The sequence below is a fragment of the Rousettus aegyptiacus genome, unplaced genomic scaffold (genome assembly GCF_014176215.1).
Source record: "Rousettus aegyptiacus isolate mRouAeg1 unplaced genomic scaffold, mRouAeg1.p scaffold_m13_p_16, whole genome shotgun sequence".
Lineage (NCBI taxonomy): Eukaryota > Metazoa > Chordata > Mammalia > Chiroptera > Pteropodidae > Rousettus > Rousettus aegyptiacus.
Window position 1 is genome coordinate 20,782,175 of NW_023416291.1, and position 26,061 is coordinate 20,808,235.

Sequence of the window (26,061 nt, forward strand, 5' to 3'; positions counted from 1 at the left end):
CCCTCTCCTGTGGTGGATTATCAGAGTACACAGGGCCGTAAGAGCCCAAGACAGATGTGACCTGGTCTGAGAGCCAGGCTAGAAGAGTGAGATCCGAAATTAAAGAAACACCATGCCCATGTAGACAAGCTTGGTCAACTAGACAGCTAGCCAGAAAAGATAAACAGTTGAGGGAAGGGAATGAGGTGCTCAGATAACCCTCAGGAACCCAAGTCTCATCCGGGAGCCACTGTCTGAAATGTAAACTCAGGGGAAATAAGCTGTAATCTTGGAAATTATAAGGCCCGAGATAAGAAACATGTGCTGTTGGGATGGCAGAACATTCTAGTGGCTGATAGCATTTAAAAATCTGAAATAAGAGCTGGATACCAGAATTGTTCCAAGACCAGGATGGCTGACTGGCCAACGGGAACAGATCTGTATGGCCAGAGGGCAGGTAACCAGGCTTCTGCAGACCAACTTTTAACCCAGCTTTCCCCATTATTCTCACTCCCCAATTAGCCCCTCAGCTCTTTCGTGTCAGGATGGGGGGCAGCGAGCTCCTCACCCTGTCACTCTATCACCTTCTCCTGGGAGACTCTGCTCGCTCTCCTAAGAGGGGAGCATTCCCTCCAACATCAATGGGGATGCTTCCCATCTCCCAGGGGTGCTGTGGCTGAGGGGGAAGAAAGGCTCGTTGCCATGAAGTGCTAACACTGGCCCCTTCTAAATGGACACCCAGCCTGTTCAGGAGAAGCTAAGCCAAGGTCCACCGCGGAGGGTGCTTCTCCAGGGAAAGGGCAGGTAGGAGCCAGTTACCTCGACCCGTGTGACTTGTGACAGCCACCATCTCAGAGCCTCGATTTCCCACCTCACCGGTGAAAAATGAGAACAATGCCCAGCACCTGGAAGAAATTCAACAGATGTGTTTCCTTCCCCTGTTCCCCTATTTTAGAAGGGAGCTTGAGTGCTAAATAACACGACAGGTTACTCCGAATGTCCAGTATCCACTGTCGAGCTGCCATCTGGGAATTGAGGGGGTGAAAGGTCATTCGGCCAGAACTAGTAATACAACTACCGACTCTAAAGGAGAGCAAAGAGTTGACCACGAGTGAGCTACTAGGTAACTGAAATCACAAGAAAATTGATTGCAGCAGGATGGGGGAACCCAGAAATCCAACGCATTCCATTCAGAGGCCTGCCGGCCACAGAGAACCAACCCCAGGCTTGTTGCTGAGAGTTCAACACCAAGCCCAGGGCCAGGACCAGGACACTGCAGGCTCCCACGTGAGACGCGTCCCAGTCCTGCCCTCCTCCCCTGAGCCCAAATCGCAGTCTGGATGCCCTGCCCAGGGAGGTGCAAGGGCTGCAGTCAAACCTCCGTGAGGCAGAGCCGGCCAGCCCCTGCGACAGACCTCCAGCACTGCTGCACACGCTCCGGTCCCGGGTTCCAGCTGTCCTGGATCTGGATCCAGCCCGCGCTACTGCAGACCCACCCAGGAAACAGTTCCACACCAACTCACCAGAAACCCAGGGAAAGGGGCACCACAGAACACAAACAACATTTTTAAAGATCTGCTGACATGCAACACATGTGCCAGGCTCTTGCTGATCAACTAAACAGAAAGATTAAGAAGCCTGAGCTTCAGGCCCTGCCTTTAAGAAACTTCTGGCCTGACTGAGCTTCCGCCTGGACCACACATCTAGCACGTGTTAATGAAAGCACTTCATATGCTCCACAGCTACATTGATTTTTGTGCTAGATAATTAGACGACTGAATCAGAATTCGCTTCTTTCAGGAAAATGCAAAAAAACAGCCAGCGATCAAACACTGAAGCCTGGTAAAAAAGATGGCTTTCAGGATTAAGCTTATAAAGTTAGGTCAGTGTGCACGTTAAAATCTCAAGCATTTGACATGAGTTGAAACAAAACGTGTTACGAATCTAAAAAAAAAAATCTGCTGAGTGACTGGAGGGCGAGGGAGACACACATTTCCCCCAGAAAATACAAAGTCAGCCAAAGTAAAGAGACTATAGATACTGTAAAAGAAGATCTTTTAAATACACAGTGAAAAATGAGCCCAGTGGGGGAGGGGACTTGCCCAAGGCACGACCCACTAAGGAAGTACCTTTTTCTGGAGGAGGCCATTTAAGGAATCTTCATGCCCCAATAATCGTGGGACTGGGGATGAGTTCAAAGATGGAAAAGGGGTCGGGAAACAGGCTGAATGAGACGTCACCCCAGTCTGAGCTCAAATTATTGGGGTGTCTACTCTTGGATGTTTCTCTTCAAATGAACAGGGCGGCAACACTGATCGGAGTGCTCACTAGTGAGGATGTTCTAACCAAAGTGACAAAATAAGTGTGGATCAATCACAGAGACCAGATGGCCCACACTCCTGAGTTTTGAGAGCAGTGAAGGATGAAACGGGTGATTCGTTAGGCCGAAACACACGGGCCGTGGTCACACAGAGCTGGTGAGCCCCTGCCCACCATGAGGCTGGCCCCGCAGGGAACTTCACTCGTATTAGGCCGGCAGGTAGACTGAACCTAGTTCAGGGCCAGCAGAAGACAAGAGCCTTCCGAGGGAAAAGGCAGTGGGATGTTCACAAGCAACAAAATCGCATCGAGCGACTTCATTATAACTGTTACAGAATAAACAGGCAAGAGAAAAACAGGAAACCTATGCAATCTGCAGCCTTTCAAAGGCTGATGTTCCTTAGGAACGTTCTAACAACTATCATTTATCAAAGACCAATGCGTCAGTCACTTGTGAAGCATTTCATAGACTGTATCTCATTTCATCTGTCACAATATAATCATCACTTTCTTCTTCTCTATTTTACAGATGAGGAAACTGAGACTCAGGGAGATTAAATAATGTCACCAAGGCCACAGAGCTGGAAAGTGACATGACTAAGATGTGAGTTCAATTATGTCTGATTCCAAAAGATATGCTCTTTCTTCTCTATGATACAGGAAAATTATGCATCGGGTAAGAGAAGAGGCTAGACTGATGACCTTTTAAAGGCTCCTTGTCAGTAAAAACTCAAGTCACCAAGAGGTCGCTGCGGTGTTGGTGGTTTTGGCATGGAAGGGAAATGAAACGGGCATTACAACAGCAAAGCATCAAGCAGGGGGTCCCCCAGGATTTCGGCGACAATTATTCCTATTTAACACTTTTACAAATACCCCAAAGAGAATGCTCAGTAAAACAGTCAGGGCTGCACTTCCCAGTTATGTGACCTTGGGCAAATGACCGCACTTTCCTGTGCCTCAGTTTCCCCACCTCTAAAACGAGAAAACCACTGGCTCCTGCTCCAGGGGATAATTTGAGACTTGGATGGGGCGATGCAATTTTTTTAAACAGTGCCTTAGTTTTTAAGAGTCGCCAAGTGCTACTTCCTAGAGATTCTGACTCCTCTGAGAGTGTAGCCTAAAAAAGAACGAAAAAATGTACCTCAACTACTTAGCACTGTGAGTGGCACAGAGTGCTCAATAAATGTCAGCCTAAAACAAACAAACAAAAAAAGGCACCAAACTCTGGGTGATGCCAAGCCAAACTTATGAAACGATTACAGGGAAGACTTTGTGTAAGTAAAGGAAAAAGCGGCCAGTAAATTTTAACATTGACAAGGACAGGGCAATACATACAAGGGAAAAAAAAAATCAAAATCATGTTAAGAGCTCTGTAGCAACAGTCAGAACCCAGTAAAGGGGCCTCTATGTCACTGCAGATCAGACTGTCATCCTGCTGTGGTCACAAAGGCCAAAACAAACAAACAAAAAATCCTTTTGTCCAGCACCACTGCAAAAGTATTAAAAACAAAAAGAAACGCACTGCCTCCTACTCCCTATAAAATTAGAGAATCGTCCACACTGGGAACACTGGTTGCTGCCCAACAAAAAAAGATAACTTGTAAACAGAGAAGAGAGTCGGTCACCTGAATGCGCTGTGTGAGGGGAAGGGCACGCCAGAGTGCCCAGAAAGATCAAGGCCAGGAGGGCCCTGAGAGAATCGAGCAAATGGGAGCCATAAGGCAGTGGGCCAGCTCTGTCTCCAAATCCTGAAACAACAGATGAAGGAGCACCCGCTAACACTCACAGGAGACCAGAGGAGGAGACGCCTCAGTACCCCAAAAGAAGGCAATATAAATGCATTACCAGCTTTGGGCAATTGCTTGAATGCAACAGTGGGGTTCCCCCAGGGTCAGAAACACTAACATCTGCATAAGAGATATGCAGGCGAATGCATGTGAAATAATTAAGGGTGCAAAAGGGGTCTGTCTCTCACCAGCTAAGTGACCAGTGGCACCAATATTTGCCCTTCAAGAGGGACACGGCCAAGCCTTCCCTTGTCACACTGGCTACTAAAGGCATGAGTTTGGCCTGATATAACAAATCCTCATGTTTTCCAAGAGTTCTCAGAGATCTGGAGATGATGTCCAGAAGTGTAAGCACAGACACATACACTATCCTTCTCCACATAAAATGAAACCGTTAATAAAAGTACATGACAGTGTTCTAGATTCGTTTTCCCAGAACACTGAAATGCTTCCAAACACCTCAGCCTGGGCTTGAGCATTTAGGGGTGTAGCCCTCTGTTTTCTAAAGATGGCACGTAGAAGAATCACAGATGCATTGAAGGTCTCCCCTTAGGGAATGAACTAGGTTTAGAATTTATCACCTGGTCTACAATGTGCGGCTCATCCATCCTATAATTCTTCTCCACACAACCATGACCAACATCTAGGCCAAAGTCCTCACAGGAACCAGATATAAGTAATTATGGGGTTCAGAAGTATGTGCTGCCTTACATTGTCTAAGCTAGGAACTGACCTTGTCATGTGCCTTCATTAGGATTTTAAATGAAAGGACCCTATTACCTAGCAATTCTCCTTAGTATCTACCCTAGAGAAACACTCACCTGTGTTACAAAGAGGCAAATGCAGCCAAGTTTATTGGAATAACATTTGTAACAGTAGTGGATTTGGAAATAACTTAAAGGTCCAACAATTAGGGGAAGGCTAAAGTTTAGCCTTCTGATTCTAAGAAAGGCCATTCAAGAGTTAAACAAAAGCAAAAGACCTATACAGAAGGATTAGGCACAATCACCAAGGTGTGTACCCTTGCAAGCAGGGGGGCAAGGGAAAGACAATACTTGCAATGCAATGAGTGTCACTTTTTAAAGGTCCACGGCTATAAATGCAAATATCTAAAGCATTTGAAAAATACTAACAAACTTGTGACAGCGGGTGACCTCCAGGGAAGGACTGCATGAGAAGTGGTCATCAAGAAAGGTTTCGTTTGCTCTGAAAGGTTTCCATGTTTTTTCCCCCTATGGAGAATGTGTTCGTGTACTACTTGTATGATGAAAATTGCATTTAAACATTTAATTTTTTTTTAAAAAAGAAAGAAACTGACCCTGTTCAACACATTTCAATAATGTGTCTGGGGGAAATTTCTGCCCAAATCTGACACACACTTCCCAGGAGGCTGAGAGCTCAGCAGTGCAAAGCACTGGGCTTTGCAACAGGGATCTTGTTTCAAAAGTACAAGCCCAACTCTGTAACTCTGTGGATTGTTAAATTTATATGCTAGTTCAAGGGAGAGGCAGGAAAAAGGAGAAAGTATGTCAGGGGGCTTCTGGGTAATCCAAAGGGATGTCCTAAGAGCCATTCTAGTTCTTCTGGATAAGGATTCCAGCTCTCCAACACAACTCTCTCTCTCTCTCTCTCTCTCTCTCTCTCTCTCTCTCTCTCTCTCTCTCTCTCTCTCTCTCTCTCACACACACACACACACACACACACACACGCCACTAATGGCAGCCCTTGCCCAACCACACTTATTCCACACCAGGCCTAGCTGTCTGTGCCAGACTCTCCCATCTGGGTGGGATCGGGATCCCGAACATTAATCTGGCTCCCATAGATTACTGAGAAGGAAGAATATGAATGTCCTATCAGACAGGATCCAAATTATTATCGACTCACCAGGACCACATAACCTATAGGATACTGATTTTTAAACAGACATCCCTTCCTTCACCTCTGCAAAGTACTATGTATAAAGTCCTCAGACACACAAAACTCTAATGTTAACAACCTAGGAGGCAAAACTCTAACCTGGGGTGTTAGAAATCAGAGCAATGGTCATTCCCATTTGTGGGGAAGATAATCTGAAAATGGTCATGAGGAACATTTTTGAGATGACGGAAATGTTCTGTCTCAAAATGCATTTGTCAAAACTGATTAACCAGCACACTTAAGATCTGAGCATTCCACTGTATGCAAATTATACTCAATTTAAAAAAAAAAGGGGGGGACTACTCAAACACAGTTTCTCTGCCGGCTGCAGCAGAACTTTGAGCTGTCCTATCAGACATCTGAAATCTCTGTTGTGCTATGTAAAGAGCACAGAGTACCATGGTGACAGTCACCATAAAAATAGATAACAAGATTAAAATGGATAGAGGACACATGAATTTAAGAACGCCACACCAAGAGCAATTCGTTTTCAGCAGCAGAAGAAAAACAGAAAGAGAAGAGAGTTTTTCATTCTCCCTGCACTTTGAAAAACAGCCACCGAATGTGGTTGTTTTTACTAAAAGTGTTTTATGACGTCTCAGTACTCAAAGGACAAAAAAGGCTAAGAAGTGTTATTTCTTATTGTATTTTCCTTAAAAAAAAAAAAAAACGGCTCATGGTAGTCTAAGTTTTTCCCGTACACACTCTATGTGACCCAGTAAACTGATTTATAGCAATTCAACAAGCAGAGTTGATGTACCTACCACACACTGTGTGGGGCCCAAATTTATTGAGATAAAAGAGAACTGGCCCTTTATGATCAACGTACAAATATTGCCAACTTTAGTACTAAATAACCAACTTCTGCCTATATTTTTACATACTTCTAAAACTGTCATTCCCTAGGTCATATATCCCCAAAATGCTTTACTCCAGGTGAAGAGAGAGCACTTTCTTGCCAAATACTGATTTTTCAAATGTCAAAATGGAAGCCTGAATCACACGGAGACAGAAATCGTCTTGTGATATTCTCCAAAGATGAGATAAACCTCTATTCTTCTTACAGAGCTAAGAAACGTTTGCTTGTGATTTCACCCTAGCAGTGGCCCCAACAGCAAAAATAATTCGTCCAAAAATCCCATGAAGAAAATCTAAAATTTTTAAATAATCAGGGTAGATTCTAAATAAGCCATATATTTAACTAATCTCTAGGCAAAATTAAACTCAATCAAATTTTCTACACATAAGCTAAAAATAATAAAATGAAAAAAATTTTAACTCAAACCACAAACTTATTGTCTGGTAGAAACTAAATATATGTGCTCCTGGGAAATTCCACTCAAAAGTTTCTCTAAATTTATCCATCCCTTGCTCTCTTTGTTACTAAACCTACAGAGCAATGCAAGGCTCGGTCTCATCCCTGGTCTCATGGTGTTTACCCTGCTATAAGTGATGCTACATCGTCCTAGTCACCTTCCTGTGGGTTATCTTGCTTGCTCGTTTTCCTTTGGCCCCACAGTGGTCCAAATGTCACATGACCAGCAGAGGTCATTAAAACTAGATCCTGAATGGGTCAATGAATTTCGAATCCACTTTTGAACTGGATTCACTTTGTTAAAAGCCTCATCTTAATGGGGCTCACATTAAACTCACAAACAACAGCACAATCTCGAAACTTTTTTCCCACATGGTCTGCCCCACCTCAGCGTGCCTAGAATACCACCAGGGTACACTGTGCTTGTCTGTTCACCTGTCGGTCTGCCCCTTTCATCTGGTCATCATATTAAGGTCAGGGGCAGAGTCTTATTTTGTGCCTCCAGGGCCCAATCCAGTGCTTGACACCTACCTTTACCCCATCCTGTTTTTGAACAATAAAATGTTTTAAAATACCAGTGTTCAAGAGAATGAAAAGACAAACCACAGACTAGGAAAAAAAATACTTGTACATTTGACAAAGGACTACTATCCATAATATACAAAGAACTCTTTAAAACTCAACAATAAGAAAATAACCTGATTAAAAATGGGCCAAAGACATTAATAGACATCTCATCAAAAAAGACATACAGATGGCAAAAAAGCACATGAAAAGATGTCATCACATGTCGTTAGGGAAATGCAAATTAAAACAATGAGATACCACTACATGCCTATTAGAATGCCCCAGATCCAGAGCACTGACACCACCCAATGCTGGTGAATATGTGGAGCAACAGGAACTCTCGTTCATTGCTGGTGGGAAAGCAAACTGGTTCGGTCACTTTGGGAGACATTTTGGCCATTTCTTATAAAACTAAACATACTCTTACAATGTGATCTAGCAATCGCACTCTCTGGTATTTACCCAAAGGAGCTGAAAATTTACACCCAAAAACTTGCACACAGATGTTTACAGCACCTTTATTTATAATAATTGTCAAAACTTGGAAGTAACCGAGATGTCCTTCAGTAAGTAAACATATAAATTGTGACACATCCAGACAATAGAGTATTATTCAAGCCATGAAAAGCCATGACGGAACCTTAAATGCACATTACTAAGTGAAGGAGCCAATCGGAAAAGGCTGCATAGTGTATGGCTCCAGTTATACAACACTGTGGAAAAGGCGAAACTGCGGAGCCAGTGAAGAGGTCAGGGGTTGGGGGCAGGGAGGAATAAACAGGCAGAGCACAGACTATTTTTAAGGCAGTGAAAGTACTCTATATGATACTATAATGATGGATATACTTCGTTAGACATCTGTTAAACTCATAGAATGTACGATACTGAGAGTGAACCCTAATGCAAACTATGGACTTTGGGTGAAAATGTGTCAATCTTGGTTCATCGTTGTAACAAATGCAGCACTCTGGTGGGGAATACTGATGATGGGGAAGGCTGTGCATGCGTGCGGGCTGGGGGTATGTGGGAAATCTCTGCGCCTTCCTCTCCATTTTGCTGTGAACCTAAAACTGCTCCAAAAAATAAAGCCTATTTTTAAAATGTATAAGGAAGGGTTTTTCCCACTGTGATAAGCATACACATTATAAAACATACAAATAATATATTAAAATGTGAAAAAAAGAAAGTCACTCAATTCAACCCATCTGAAAGCAACCAGTATTTATATTGTGGTATTAGAATTATTAGTATATTTCCTTCTGGTCACTTTCTATGTACTTTTTTTAAAGATTTGAACTCATTTGTAGATGCACCTTAACTTTCAGAGGAAACATGTGCCCATGTTATTTTAAAACTATTTCTAAACATTATTTTTAATGACCATAATATTCCATCATAAAGACTTACCCATCAGAATCACCTACGAATTATTTCCAGCTCACTCACACCATTGGCTATTTAAGTGTTTCCAATTTTTTTGCTAGTTTTTTTTAAACTCTGAATAATTTTTGTGCATAAAACATCATCTATATCTTGGATATGGTCTCAGCTACATCTTTAGAAGAATTACCTGACCAGAATGTATGAATATCTTGATACATTTTGATACAAATTTTAAAAATCAAACTTTACATTTATCCCTTACTGAATTTCTTTTTTTTTAATTTGTCCCTTACGGAATTTCTTTTTTAAAAACGAAATCAAACTTTATGTTTATTCCTTACTGAATTTCTTTTTTTAATTTCTCTTTTTAATTTGGAACCTTGATTTATCTATTAAATAAGCAATCCCTCTCATCTTTGGACCGTCATCAAAGCTGACAAACATACCTTCTGTATCTTCATTCACAACACTGGAAAAAAAAAATGTTGAACAGCTCAAGGCCAAGAATAGAAGAACCCTATGGTGCTCATTTTCAGACTCCCTTCCAGACTGACTCAATGCCACTAATTAACAGTTTTTGCCAATTAATAACACCATGAAATTAAATTAATAGCACCATCTAGTCCACATTCTACCACTTGCTTAACATAGACCATCGTATCTTAAGAAACTGTGAAACACTCTCCCTAAAGCCAAAGTGTACTACAGCTGCTATATCAGTTCTCTGATCTAGTAACCAAATCATCATATAAAATAGAAAGCGAGTTTCATTTCGTCCAATGTGGCATACTTCTGGTTATCCTTGCATCCTCAGGCCACACACTTGTAAGCAAAAAAGCACTTGTTTCAACTGTTCTTAATGTTACTAAAGCAATAGTTTAAAATAATCAGATTGTGCACCTTGTCAAAAAGTGACTTTTGCTGAGTCCCTCTCACCCATAGCTCGCCTGGGGAAGCCTAACAGGTGGTTATGGGACTCCCAGGTAAACCAAACTGTCTCAGGATCATGGAGACTTGAACTTACATTCACTTCAGGAGATCCCCCAAAGGAGCCTAGTGTTCCAGGAGTCATTTGCATTAACATCTGGGCTTGAACCAGCTATTCTGTATTTATTATGAATTTCTGGATCCTGGAGGCCTACCCCCCTGGGGCCATCTCAGGAGTAAGGATATAAGAGAAGAAATGAAATAGCTCCTTTCCTTGCTATTTCTTTATTATTCACTCACAGAACCAAAGCTCCGGAGAATCTAATGTCATACGGCATTTAGCAGTCATGATTCACATCTCACCAAGTTATTACCCTGACATCGTTCTCAGAGGATATATGCCAGGAGCCACGATCTAACCATGGCAGCCAGAAATGGAAAATGGGAAGGCCTGAGAGATCTGGGAGTCACTAGGAATTTACCTCACTATATAGAATACAACTCAAAGCCCTCTATACTGAGTACCATTCCAATCATCAGAAATATGTTGCAAAGTCCCAGTCAGCAGCACCTCAGAAAGTGCTGTTGACTTGCCTAAAACAAGTCATTTGCACATAAATATCTCAGATTCCTTGTCAGAGTCCTACCTGAATCCTCCAGCAGCCACCCAGAGTCCGAGACAATGATCCAAAATTCCCTAGCTTGGCATTCAAGTCTCTTGAAAATTTAGGTCGCAAACCCAAAGACCTGCAGGACCAAGCAGGGAATGCAGAGATTGCGCTGAGCCAACAGGGGCCCGGGGACCACGACGGGGGACCACCAGGCCTGTTTCCCATCCTCGGTGGGCAGCCACTACTTAGCTCTAGAGGCCTCCTGTTCAGATTCTTTAAGAGAGTCCTAAATCCAAAGGTTTCCTGGATTGCTTCCAATTTTTTAAAACCTTTGGGCAGCCAAAATTATAACACATCTGAAGGCTGAATTCATCCTTTGGGCCACCCGTTTACAACCCCTATGCTACGTTTTGATCCTAACCTCCCTTGCCAACCTGATTTCCCCCTACTCTCTTACCAGAAACTTGTGTTCTTCACTCTTACACACACTATGTACTTTCCCAACTCCAAGCCTTTGCCCATGCTACACCTCCCACCTGTATGGCACTCTAAGGTGCCCCAACAGGTTGTCCTCCTTTATTCCAAACAGTTTTTCCAAGCCACTCCATCACAGGTTGCTCATCCCTTCTTCTAAACTCTACAGGCACTTATTTTTCATTTTGGCATTTATTCATCTTGCCTTGGTCCTTAATCATATGTATATCTTCACTTTCCTACTAGCCTGAAAACTCAGTCTCTTCTTTATGCTTCCTTCCACCTACAGCACTAATGAGGGGAGCAGCTTAATAAATACTAAACGTGAAAATTCTCTATAACTGTGTTTTTCAAACTCTGAGTTATGGTCCACTACAGAGTACTTAAATCAATTAAGTGGGCGACAATAAGCATTTCTAAATGAAAAATAATAGAAAATAAAAATATCAGAGGAGATTGCACCCAGCCAAAGGTAGTACTTCAAGAACCTGAAGTAGATTTATCTCTACATGATTGAGTGTACTAGGCTGTGACGTTTATGTAATGTAGATCATGGTTAAAATAGTACAGAAAACTAATTTACTCTATGAAGAGTAAATTAGCTTAACCATTGCTCCATGCAATATTATTTTTTAAATTTTTTTAGGCGAGGCAACCATTAGTTGACTTCATAGATTGCAAGGACCTTGTCAGCTTACAATCCCTCATATTTTTTTACGCCTACAGCACCTGATCTTCCTAGATGGTCTCCCATCCAAGTACTAACCAGACCCAACTCTGCTTAGCTTCCGAGATCAGACGGAACCGGGCTTATTCAGGGTAGCATGGCCGTAGACACATTATTTTTTTTGACCACCATATATTCCCTATAAAGAAAAAATATCTGATGGACACCTTTCCGCATGCAAGTCAGCTTACCCTGCTAGTTTGTGGATCCTGCATCAGAGAGAAATAGGAGGGGTGAAAGAACTGCAATTACATTCTCCACTCATTCTGCAACTTTTTGCAATCACCCTTCAAATTCACCAGTCCTCAGATGTTGTAAGCTGAAGCTTCAGGAATTTGTTCAGCAAATCACCCTAAGTCACCCTTGCAACAAAAAAGCAGAATTCAGAGCTCAGGAAAAACCTTTGCCAGCAGGTCGCTGGATTTCTGGGAACTGGCAATGGTGCAGGTTGGAAGGGCTCTGGCCCTGGGAAAGGCAGTATCCCTAGGCCCCAAATTTCCAACTTGGTCCTTGAGATCGTCTATCTGCTTCCCATCCCCACCCATGAATGGGACACCAGGACTAACCTGAAGGTCTCATAGAGAGCAAAATTCAGCGTGTTTCAAAATCCAACAATTTATGTCTTCAGCAAATTCCATTCTACTCTCCTCCAACCATGGTTGGAAGAATAAAGTGTTCCATTCTCCTTGGAGCCTCAAATCCCTAGAGTTGTTTTGCCAATTTCAGGTTCGGGTCTAGGCAATGTCATTTGAAAGGCAATACAGAACAGAGCTTTCTAACTTGACCTTCGGTCCTACTCACTAGCATCCTCTACTGCCTTTCTATGACCAAGAAGGTGCCCTATTTATCCCAGGAGTGCCTTCCTTCTCTCAGCTTTGGCCGCCTTTCCCACACCACACACCCTGGTTTCCCCGCAATCTCGGAGTCACAGTTCCTTGCAGGACACCTATGTTTGGATGTCTTGGCAAACACAAAACTTCTCTGCAGCCTGAGTGTCAATTACTTCTCTCCAAAACACACATTTCCGATTTCTCAAGTTACTAACTACAGCAGTTCCAAGGCCCTGGCGTGTAATCAATTTCCACAAGGAATTAATTTCCATTCATCGCTTTCCTTCACTCTGCCCCTGTCAACGGATTATTTCAACAGTAATGTTTCTAAAACTCACCCTCTTTTCCATTTCCAGTTATCCCAGTCCAAACCCTGGGCACTCCACAGCTGTAACAGCCTGATTTGTCTCCTAACATTACTTTTAAAAACCTTTCCACATACCCTTTCATTACATTACTCCCTAGCTCGAAAACCTTTAATGTCTCCCCAGTACACACAGGGTAAAGTGCAATTCCCCAGTTGGCTTTCTAGGACTTTCACAATCTCGACCATTGTTCCTCTCCATCTTTATCTCCTACTGTTCAGGAAATTGTCCTTGGTGTGGCCAAGGCCACCTCCTTGTCTCTCAGGAATGCCATGTTCATTGGCACCTCGTGGTCCATCTCAAGGATCTCATACTCCCGGAATATGGGTAGGTGATCCCTACCCATAGCTCCCTTCTTTGATCTCCAATAGCACCTATTCTACATCTTGCATTTTAACTGTGCCCTGTCTTGAGTTTTATTTCACATGTTTAAGTCTGTGTCCTCCATGAGATTATAAGCCCTAGAGGGCATCGTCTCCTGTATCTTTGGTATCTCCCCTTCCTGAGATCATTATTTGAACCCCTTCTCCTCTGGCAGTCCCTCGGGACCTCTCGCACCTGTTACTTCTTCTTCTCCTGCCTTTGGGGCTTCACGAGCGAGTTATTCTTCAATGCGCAACTTATTTCAGAATTTAGTACTCTAAGCCCATTCCCCAACTCTAACCTTTCCCCCTGCCCCTGCCCCCAGCATTTACAGTAATTTAGGCAGTCCTGGCACATTAATTTGAACTTGAGCTCTCAAATCACTTCCACCTGGTCAGTAGGCTTTCTAAGGCCTTAGGTTTCTTGTGAAGCCTCTTATCTCCCAGAGAGCCTGGCATGGTGCTGAGAACATAGCAGCCTCTCAAAAGTAACTGTGGAGTTAAACTTAATTACTATATTTCCTTGTGTTTCAAGTTTCTTGAGACCTGAACCTGTTTACACAACACCTTAGGAAGGTGTCAAAAAGGCCTTCAAATACCTGTTGATCACTTATTTTCAGGCAAACTACACCAGATACACTTTTTTTTGAAAGAGGGATGTAAAGAAGGTGGTGTCGGCCTTTAGGTAACCCCTGCGCCTGGCAGCCTGGTACCATGAACGCCCGCCTTGTGGACATGCTCCGAAGCCACCAGGATTGGCCACGGCTACCTGAAATCACGCAGCACCACCTCACTGCCTGACAGGTGGGCTTCTTTAGATTCCTGAGTTAATCTTAAACTGAAGGCGCTGCACCCTGAACTCCAAGACAGGAAGGGAAGAAAATGCTGCCTTTGAAATTGTTTGCACATGACAAACTCCCCGTCTAGCCCCCACCGGGCACCCCACATGCCCAAGGTGCCATCTCCAAGGAGGGCCAGGGGCCACCGGTGAGGCGAGGCAGGGTTAAACAGCGAGGAAGGAAGTGGGGGTGGACAGAAAAGGACAGAAAGGGTGGGGGCCAGCCCCCGAGTTGAAGGGTGTGTCGCGCTGCGCGTCCCGGAGTCCGACTCGCCCGCCCGCCCGCCCGCTCGCTCAGTGGAGTGGGCAGGAACGCACGGGGCGCCGGGAGGACTGAACTGGCTAACCAGCCGGAAAGGGTCAGGGAGGGGGCAGGTAAACCTCATCAGAGAGGCGACTCGGGACAATTGCTCAAAGTTGGGGAGGGGTGCCTTGGCGAGCGCCAGGGGCGAGCGAGATAAACAAGGCGACGCACGGGAGAGCGGGCGGCCACCCCCACCCACCCAGCGCGGGCACTGTCGCAGCGCCCCCGCGCCCCGACCCCCCGTTCCCCGGCCCGCTAGCCTCCCGGGCCTTCGGGCCGCCGGCCTGGCCCCCGCGGGCGTGCGGAGCGTGGGAAGTTCCTGGGCCGCCCCTGTCCCCCGGCTGCAGCGCAGCGAAATCCCCGCGCAGCTCACCTCGCCCCGCCAGCAGCAGCAGCGGCAGCGCGGGCCGGCAGCTCCCGCTCAGACAGCTCGGCTCGGCTCGGAGCTGGAGCTGCAGCTGCCGCAGCCCCTGCCCGCCCACCCGGCGCGGCCCACCGCCCGGCTCAGCTCCGGCCGCCCGCCCGCCGAGGATCGGTTCGCGCCCACCTGGCCGGCCTGCCCTCCCTCTCTGGGACACTGCGCTCACGTACGCGGCCGCGGCCACAACCCGGCCCGGATTCCCTCCCGGGAAGGGAGCGGAGGAGCACGGCAGCCAGCGAGTGAACGAGCGAGACTCAGGGACACACCCCCACGGCCCCCGCCTCCCACCCCCCTCTCCCCGCCCCCGGCCCCAGGCGCAGCGCGCGCGCGCGGCTTGCGCGCCTCTCAGCGGCGACGCGCGCCCGCGCCCGCCCCACACACCCACCGCGCGCCCGGATACACACCCCCGGCCGCTCGTAGACAGTGGGCGCTCAATAAGTGTCCGAGAGAGTCCTCGCGCACATGCGCACTTGAACCTGACCGAGTTATGACCCACCCCCCACCCCCACCCCAAAATCGGAACCGGCGGCTGCCAGCCCCGAACCAAACTTGAGTACTCGTTTGCCTTTTTTCACTGAAACGCCAACCGGGCCAAAGTTTCTTGCTGTTGTTTTCCCAGGCCTGGCTCTGGGACAGGCTTCTCCGAGAGAGGCCAAGCTCGCCACAGGGCGGGAAAGGAAACCAGAAAGCCTGGGCGCCACCGAGGAGAGCTTTGGCAGGAGCAATGGGGACCCAGGCCGCTCAGCCAGGACTCACCCGCAGCGCGAGCGAAAGCGGGAGAAAGAGGGAGCATTGGAACCGACTTTTCTATTTCCTTTTTGATTTAATGTTTTCTTCTCTATTTTATGACATTTTACTTGATTTTACAAGTTTGTAGTTGTAAAATGAGGCGTTATTTACTTTTTCTGGAATGGGAGAAAGTTAACTATTAGCTTTCAGCCTTTATGTAAACAATAGCAGTTGCTTTTGGCACCGTTAGGCTCTGGCTTTTGTATAATTTGTAACAAGGAGAATTGAAGCTGTTCCATTGTGTTGCTCTTATGTTTTTCATAGATAAGACTAGAGGCACGACGGTAATGAGGGCCCCCAGTGTCTGTATGTGCGGATGTATGTAATCATATTTAAATACATGTAAGAACTAGAAGAAGGATTCCCTTCCTCAAAACAGTTTTTAAATATTTGGGAGCATACTTGTTGAATTTGCAGTTCACCTTCAATGTAAGGTATGCTGCTTTTCTTGCAGAGAGCTCTGTAAAGGGCTAAAGGCTTTGTGGTCAGACAAGCCAAGCCTGGTGTGCAATCCTGATTTAACTACTGAACAAGCTTTATGATCTTCGGCAGGTTCTTTAATCTCTTTGAGCCTCAGCTTCTTTATCTGTAAAATAAAATTTAAAAATATATAGGTGTTGTCCCTAGCTCGGAACAAATAAGCAATAAATATTATTTCCCTTCCCCCATCTCTCACCATTTGTTAAAATAGAAAAATATCTAAATAGAACCAAAATTTCTATAGGACACTGGTTCTCAACTGAGAGCAATGTCTGGAGACATTTTTGATTATCACAACGGGGGAAGGGCATGTGCTACTAGCATCTAATAAATATAGGCTGACAATGCTGCTTAACATCCTGCCATGCACAGGACAGCCCCCCCCCCCCACCAGCAACAACAAAGAATTACCTTGGTCTAAAATGTCAATAGTGCCATTGTTGAGAAATCCAGCTATAGGCTAATTCTGCTGTCAAATAATTCATCAAAGACTGGTTCTGCCTTTTAACTCTCCTCCTCAAGGAAATATACGTTTTGCATTAAAGAGAACAACAGAATGAAGGCATTGTGAGGATTACAGCAATAATGTTCATACCCAAAGCCTTCCCTTAACTTGAAAATGCAGACTCGAATTTTATATTTTATCATTAAATATTTTAGTTAACAACAATATATGCTCCCTTTTTCTTAAGGTATCACATATGATGTATTACAGACAGTTCCTAAATAGCTTTATGTTCTTGTTTCCCTTTTATCCTCAAAAAGTGGGTGTTTACTTACTTCTGTATATTCTCTGCCAAGTTCACCACCCACCCTAAAGTTGATAATATAGGCTCTGCCCCCAAGGAACATACAGTGTGGATTAATAAACATGCAACAATTAAGAAACAATATAAGAGCATATAATTAAGCTTTAATTGCAGCACCTAGACTAGGGTGACTCAGAGGAGAGGTCAATGAGTTCTGCCAGCAACAGCCCATGCTGCCTATGCGGCCAAGGTATTCAGTAAATGTTTATTCAATAAAATGAAATAGTGAGCATTTTTTACATGAGCTAGGACTCGAGCTAGTCTATAAACTCCATTACAGTATTTAAGCTGCTAGATTTCATAAATGGATGTTGGTGCCTGGCTGTGAGTTTATTTTTCTTAAAATGTCTAGTTCAAATTTGTAACCAAAACTACATATTTTCAAAAACGTTTGAATTTTATAAAACTAAAATAATCATTCATTTGACAAATATGTTAGTTCCCACTATAGGCGGAGTGAATCAAAGTAGTCTCTAGATTTGAACGGAGCCCGTAGCTTGTTCGGTTTGAGACTGCATCTTGCGAACACAAGCCGTTAAACGGCACGTGCTCTCTCACAGCCTATGTTGCATGCATACCCCTCTTTACTGCAGGTATGTACTTGCACAGTATGCATTCCAGAGTTTTGCACATTAACACAGACTCAGAGAACTTCCCACCACAAACATCCATTCCCAAACACACGCCCAGCACACAGAATCCAAGCTCTGTCCTAAACACACACTGCACAGCACACATATTACACAAAGCAAAATGTACTTAGAAAGACTATAAATTGTAGGGTTCCGATCTTGGCTCTCCAACACCCCCCCCCCGCCCCCATGATTACAGCTTGCCCTCCTGGACGCTGTCCCATCCTAGAACTGCATTTCACCTTGCTTCCACCCACATACCAGCTCCCTATTAAAATGTAGGCACCGTGTACCTCTTTTGCATCCAATTAGCTTCTTGGAGAGCATTTCTGATTAGCTTGAGGTTAATCAAACAGACCTAGGCCCTATCTCATATTATATGGACATATTTACAGATATAGTATGAGTATGGGATTGCCACTATCTCCAATCCCCTGATATAACTGCTTCCAGCCTTGCCTCCCTCCAATCCACTCTTTACACTACCCCTTTTCCCCTATTACCTATTATAACTCCTCGAAGACTTCCTGTAGCTTTTATAACACAATCCCAGCATTGCTCATTAAGAACCTTTATGGTGCAGGTTCTAATTATCTCTCCATCCACTACTTACCCTTCCCTGTCTCTGCCCACTTCACTATACACTCTAGACATGCTAAACTGAATTTTTGTTCTTTGCCTGCACAGACTTTTTCTTTGCTTGACGCATGCTTTTTCCCTCTGCCTAGAACGCTCTTTATGCCAATCTCTTACTTCTTTACCTGGCCATCACTACTCATCCTTCAGCAGTCAGCTTAGTTGCTACTTTCTCTGACTTTCAGGACTGGATTAGGTGCCTCTTCTTTATGTTGAATATAGCACCCTACACTTATCCCCATCGCATTGTATTGAAATAGCCATTCTCTTATCCTACTCCCCTACAAGACTAAACGTTCTGTGAAGACAGGAGCATGTCTTGTTCTCCATTGAATACCCAGCATTTGGCACAATGCCTGACATGTAGTTGGCACTTGAATCCAATTGTGTCCCTACATTTACTATTAACATTGGTTAATAGTAAATTGTTAGTTGGACCCAGGGGACTGCCTAGAGCTATTCCACTGAGGTCTGGGCAATCTCTGGTTCATAGCATGTCTCAGATGCTCAGTGGATCCCAGGGCTCTTTCTTTTCTCCTGTCCTCTCCTCTCCTCTCCTGTCCTCTCCTCTCCTCTCCTGTCCTCTCCTCTCCTCTCCTCCCCTCCCCTCCCCTCTCCTCTCCTCTCCTCTCTTTCTTTCCTTTCACACCTACAGCACCTGGTCTTCCCAGGTGTTCTCCCATCCAAGTACTAACGAGGCCCAACCCTGCTTAGCTTATGAGATCAGATGAGATCAGGCTTATTCAGGGTGGCATGGCCGTAGACTGGTGAAGACTTTCTAACCATGCATTTAGAACAGGATGAGACCTAAGGAATGAACTGAGTCCTCAGGTTCCACCAGAGCCTAATTTTATACCTAACCTGGCTTCCTGGACTCCAGATTTTTGTCACCAATTTCCTCCTTGACATCTCTACTTGGATGTCTAATCAAATCTCAAATGTACCAGGTCCAAAATCATGTCCAAAATCAGATTTCAGATGTACATGTCCCAAACCAGACTTTTGATTTCCCTCCAATATATGCTTTTCCCCATCTCAATAAATTGCAATTTCATTTTTCTAGTTGCTCAAAAAACAAGCACACAGGAAAACAAAGCTCAGAGTCATCCTTAACTCTTTTTCTTTCATCTTACAGCCAATCTATGAGAAAATCCTGTTGGTTCTATCTATGAAATATACCCAGAATCCATTGTGTCCCTCCATTTCCAGCACTACTTCCCTCACCAGACCACCATGTCTCTGACCTGGACTTCCACAATAGGCTCCTAACTGTTCTCCCTGCTTTTTTATGGGGCTTCCCAATACCATGGCAGCCAGAGTGATCCTTTTAAAGTCTAAGTCATATCATATTACTATTCCGCTCAAAACTTTCTATCACTTCTCACCTCCCTCACTACAAGACCCTACATAGTCTTGCACCCAGTCACTCTCTGGCCTCACCACCCACCACTCTTTCCTGGCTCACCCAATAGCAGCCACAATGGCCCCTTTGCTATCCCTTAGGGTCTACTTCCAACTCAGTCTTTCCAAGGCTCTTCCTCCAGGCTGGAATGATCTTTCTCCATATAGCCCATGACTAGCTCCATTACTTGATTCAGGTCCCTGCTCAAATACATCCTATTAGAAAGACGCTCCCTTGCTAACCTTTCTAAAATAGCGCCACCCAGCCATCCTTGACCCTGCTTTATTTTACCTCTTAGCACTTAATCACCACCTGACAGGCTGTCTCCATCCACTCAACTATAAGTTCAAGGATAGTAGAGTCTATATTTTCATTTATTGCTATATCCACAGCTTCTAGAACTGTGTATAGCACATAGTAGGCATTCAAGAAATGATCATGAATCAAGGGTCTGGTTAGACTACCAAAAAGTTACCCCTGAAACAGGTGTCCATCTACTGCTTTAGCTGCAACTAGTCCCTCCAGAATTTAGCTCTCCTACAATAGGACATCCAGATACCAGCTTCTCATCCGCTTAACCTAGGGACTTGTGTAACCTCTGTGATACACAATTCTAAACACAGCTTCATACCACAACCTCAAAATGGGCTATGAGTTTCAAATGAAAAGGATAATACTGGTAATTTTGCATTTATTTTCTTTTTAATGAGAAAAATCACAAAGTATCCTAGTGGACAAAATCAGGCCCAGCACCAATTTTAAGCATTTTCACTCTAAAAGACATGAGATTCAGGAATTCTAAGAGAAAGTAGTTTGCAGACATGCCTGCGGCAAATGGCATCGGCTCTCTGATCTACTCAATCTGTAAGGCTTTTCTGAAGAAGGTAGGCTTTGCATTTCATAGATGAGAAAGGATGGAGGGTTGCAAGTACTTTGTTCAAAGCTTAAGGGTATCCCTGGAGTCGCTTGCTTAGATGTGCACAGCCACACTTTCAAGCAAACCAGCTCTCACACGTGTGAAGATATCCAGAGATACACCCCAGTGCATAAACACCCAGATCCGTGCCTACTTCCTCCTAGCTCTGGAACGCTGAATATGAGCAAAAGCACATATTCAAAAGAGGAAAAAATGAGCTGGCTTTGGAAACACGGACCATAAAACCCTATGACTCTGGGTATGAAAGAATGTTTAAGCCCAGGCAGGCTCTCTGTGCACATCTGGTTTTTCCTTTTATGCATCTGTGATTTCTATGACACAGGAAATCCACTCTGGAACAACCCTGTCTGCTTTCTAGTGAGCGCATTAAAAAACGGAGATTCAAAGTATGTTTATCTCACTGTTCGAGGTAGGAAGATAAAATCCAGAACAGTACCATTTTGACCAGGGACCAACTCCTGCTTCACCCTACATTGTGCCCCAGGGGAGGTGCCAGTAACTGAGACCAGAGGAGTGTGGAAGGCCAAGGAAAGTTTCTGCACAGGCTTAAGACTGTCTACATATGACTCTTACTCTGAAGCACATCAGGTACAAAAAATACCACGTGATGAAATACCAATTCAGCTCAACTCAACAAATATTATGGGAGCAGCTTCCAGTGTCTCTGGGAGCCCATGTCCATATTCTACCTTATAGCCTCTGTAAAAATATTCTTATAGAAAGTCCTCAAAATGAGTTGAAGCAGCAGCTTTTCCCACCCACAAGGGAGATAACACAGAGCTGTTTAAGAGATAAACAACATTAAATAAAGTGGAATAGGACAGGAAACCTTAGACTAAGAAAGTAGAGAGAGGACTGGGTTATACCCTCGGGGGTGGGGGAAGAGCCTCAAATCATGTCACTTCCTAGATAATGAATGTTACCAGAAAAACAGATGGGGGGAGGTGGAGGGAGAGAGAGAGAGAGAGAAAGAAACAAAGAGAGTGAGAGAAGGGATGAGCAAAGGCAAAATAACCAGTAAGAAGCATTGACAGAAAAGTGCTCACTCATGCCACCCCCTATTTTTAGTTTTTTGGGTTCCAACTAACACATAATTATTATTTTTCTGCCCTGTGTTTTACCATGTGACTTTGCTCCTCAGACCTCTATTCTTATGTTCCCTCCCACAGCAGTGGTATCCCCTAAGCCCCCAGAAAAGGGGCTGGTTGCCTTTTCTCTAGAGAACTTACCTGTGTTTCATTTGGGCCAGCCGTTAAACTTCATCCCCTCAAATATATATTCCACTTTGTTCACTAACCCCACATATGCATTCTGTCATACTTCCTTATTCTTCTGCAGGACCAAACTCCTGCCCCAGGCAGGTGTGCCTGCTACAATCTCGACCATCCAGATCATCAAGAACGGCCCAGACCCTGTTTAATTCCTGGCTGGGCACTCCCTAGCAGAGAGAACCATTATGTGGGAATACAGTAGTTCTTGACAAGTAAAACAAAGGGCACAGGGTGATCTGCTCCTACCATACACACGTGGAATGGCAGCACCATAAAGCCCTGGGAAATACTAACAACTTCCACAGGGCCACACCAGTGATGTGCTAACTAACCATTATCCAGGATTTGAGGTTGATCAACTAAATGACTTATTGACAAACAAAATGAAAAGATTCATAAACCAGTCAGATAAACTCTAAATATAAAAGCCTGTTTCTAAAGTATTTTAAATGCTGCCAATCATTTTATGACAACTTCTGGCTCTTCTGAATTGAATAGAAGGTACCGTTCCATATTTGTGCCAAACATCTTATTGTATATGCTGTCAGCACAGTTTCTCACATCCATTGTTGGTTGGCCTCCATCACTACCTAGTTGGTAATCAACTCCACAATACCAGCTTGTTAGACACTAGATGCAAAAGAGGATTTACATACACTCTTAAAGTCCTCTTGCATTTCAGTATAGATAGCAAGGTCTGAAACTTAGAGTTTCCTTCAACTCTAATTTTTCCAAGTTTAAATCGTTTACTTACAAAAAGTTTCTCCTCTTCATAGACCTGTCTAAATTAATTTAAATTAGAAGAATGGCCTTACTGATCTTTGGTTTTCTGGAGAGTCAAACACTTGCCCATGAAACACATAATCTTACCTTGATAATATATTGTTACTCCACTATTCTCATAACTTATAATTCATTCAGCTTTAATAATTCTTATAATACATTGGAGTAGAATGATAAATTGATTAAATCGTGTTCAATTTCCCTTTTGTATTACCCACCTGGGAGCACTCTGATTTTCCACTGTTTTAGCCATAGCCAATCTCACCATCTTCTCAATTATAAGCTGTTGAATCACCAAACCCAACTTTCTCCATCTGACAGATCACCCTGAGAAGCTTTTAATGATTCCTGAGGACAAGAGAAATAGCTATACATACAACTGAGTTTTCCATCAATTTAGCAATGAAACATGGGAGTGAGATCTGCCATATATAGGAATCAGATTTCTACACACTCCCAGATCATTCTAGGTTGCTATTCCTTTGATATTTCTCTTCATCCTTCATGGCTTACATCCTGATCCAAACTAATCACCCCAAAGAGAATCTTTGAAATTCACTAGCCAGTAACCTGCCAGGCTTCTTTGACATGAATACTAAGAGTCAACAATGGCTGGAAAATCATTACTATCATGTACTCTAGCATACACTTGCTCCACTGTCAACATGCTCACCCACCACTTGATAAATGGAAATTATTGTTGTCACTCTTATTTTTTTCTATGTTTTGGAAAAAGGTACAGAAAGTGAGATACTATAGCACTCAATTAGCTGGAGGGGTTACAAAATGCTAGCGGTAGACCTGTGAAATCCGGGTGACAGCCAGGAGAAGAGCAAATTCGATTCAAAAAAAGCCTTAAAAATAATGTTAAGTCTTCCTTGACATTTTCTTTAGGAAGAAGCCAAGGAGAAATTTCATCTGACCACACAAAATAAAGCTTCTAAAAATCCTCTTTTCAAATTTCTGTCTCCAAAATCCTAACCCTCACCAACAGCTGTTTCTCTCCCCTTTTTCTTCTCTCTTCTACAGTCCTTGACCTTGTTCTCCTTCCTTTCTCACTCTCCCTTCCCCGCTCTACTCCTCCATCAAGTGGAAAATTGTGGCCTGCCCCTGAAATCTGTCTCTTAACTTTGTCAAAGACCTAGCAGCTGACTGAGTCAGCCAAGAATCCTCCACCTGGAAGTCAGGGAGCAGCAAGGGATTGGTACTGTACACATTTGAATTTTATTTTATTTTTTCTTCTCATGACAATAGAATCAGACCAGTTCCAGTCTCTCTGGTGAGTTCCTAAGGAACACACACAGAACCTCCTCAATTTTATCTCTATACTCTTAAAGTAGCTGACAAAGTATGTGAAGGATGATCCCTCCTTACTCTCAGTGAACCACTGACCACCGTTTGCTTGGTGACCTAACTGCATCACCAGAATTGTTCAGAAGAAGAATTATCTGTCAGAGACTCCCTCTATCTATCTCTAAGATTCTGTGACTCCAAATGCTCCTGCTCCTTTTAATTGCTTCTGTAAAAGTAACTGCGTATCTTCCCATCCTTCAGCTTTAACCAAGTGATACAATAGTAACAACTATTGTTCCCTCTTTCTTTATAACTAAAAACCTTCAAATAATCTCATCTCGAAAACCTCCTATCTTCTTGACTGAGATTATCACAGTACCCCAATGTGAAATTTTATCTATCCAATGTCTAATTTGGATTTCTTGAATCATGTACTGTTTATCATATAATAATATTGAAGAATTATATTTTTCTTCTGTCTTCCTATACCCATAAGACTCATACTTGTTATGACCCATGGGAACTAGAACACTTAAGATGTGATAGATGTGGCCAGTGCCCAACTTCCATTATTTTCTGAGAGATAAATAAATAACACTGTGCCAAACTTATTAGTCAGGCCTCTCTTTGGAGACAAGTGACAGGAACTCAATTCACGCTAGCTTAAGCAAAAAAATGAATTTGTTGGCTTACTTAACTGGGAAATCCAGGAGTTTGTACTGGCCACTGACACAGCCAGACCCCAGGTGTAAACACAGTTGTCAGAGTTTATGCTCTAAAGCTCTCATTTCTGTCTGCCCTTTCTTATTAGTCTCATTCTTTCCTACTCCAAAAACAAGAATTTCCCTCATATACTTGGGAAGACTGTTGCTGGCAGGTATCAACTATGACATTCCAACTTAGCAACACCAGCAGAAGTCAAAATTTTCTCTCTCTTGTATTCAAACGTTAATTTTAGGGAAAACCTCTAATTGATTCTGCTTAATTAAAATTCCCACCCATTTGGACCACTGTTGCCAGGATGGGATTCTATGGTTTTGAGCTGAAATAAAACCAAACAGAATAGAGGATTGATATTGCAAAGGAATTAATGCTGGTCAGAGAAAATTACATATGTCACTCTACAGTGGGGTGTGTGGGGGAGAGACACCTTTTGGGAGTCAAAGGATTTGTGTTCCTGTGCTCTTGGATTAGCTGACTTCTTAACAAGCCACTGCGTTTTTTTGAGCCTCAATTCATCGTGTATAAAATGGTTACATGGTAGTTACTGGTACAATATTAAACCACATGTTACAGTATCTCTGTAAGGCACCAGGTGGTTTTTCAGATAATGAAAAACAATATTTGAGGAAGGCATTGCAACACTGCCAGCGGTCCTCTGTGTTTAAGTGAATATATTCACGGAACACTTTGCATTTTAGGAAAAGCTCTCTCATCTACAAGTTAGACAAGGACGCTCAAGAGGCTGGAATACCTAGAATACAGACAAAAATTAATTTATCTGTGTAACCGTAGCCACACGCAGGCACGCAAAATAAACGACGATACTGCAATTGAATCATGTCTTGGATTAAGAAAAGTGGCGGAGCCCTACTGAGGGACAACACGTACACAACAACCTCATGAGGCAAAGATTCCTGTGCGCACATAGGCACAGCCCTCTCCTCTGGGGAGACCACTCTAGGATTAAGGAATTTCAGGGCCGAATCAACGTGTGTGTGTGTGTGTGTGTGTGTGTGTGTGTGTGTGTGTGTGTGTGTGTGTGTGTGTGTAGGAGGAGAGGGAGCACTGAACGGACTAGGATTTTTCAAAAACACAATACCCACCAAAAAAAAAAAAAGAAGAAAGAAAAACTACACAAAACAAACACAAACACAGCTCTCCAGGGCGTCTTCAGCTG

The 26,061-nt window shown here is 43.7% G+C and overlaps 1 protein-coding gene and 2 pseudogenes across 3 annotated transcripts in view; all 3 read right to left on the reverse strand.

The window, feature by feature from the left end:
* The window catches only part of ZNF395 (zinc finger protein 395), a 59,004-nt gene that overhangs the window by 22,460 nt on the left and 10,483 nt on the right, over window positions 1–26,061 (reverse strand). Inside the window, exon 1 of one of the 3 annotated variants that reach the window (XM_016144656.2) lies at window positions 15,082–15,221. The exons of the other annotated variants lie outside the window; for them this stretch is intronic. The gene's annotated coding sequence lies outside the window, so the exon portion shown is untranslated. Of the gene's footprint in view, window positions 1–15,081; window positions 15,222–26,061 lie in introns of those variants that run through there. 3 annotated transcript variants of the gene reach the window in all.
* Window positions 12,000–12,118, reverse strand: LOC118612550 (annotated as a pseudogene).
* LOC118612548 lies at window positions 19,122–19,240 on the reverse strand (annotated as a pseudogene).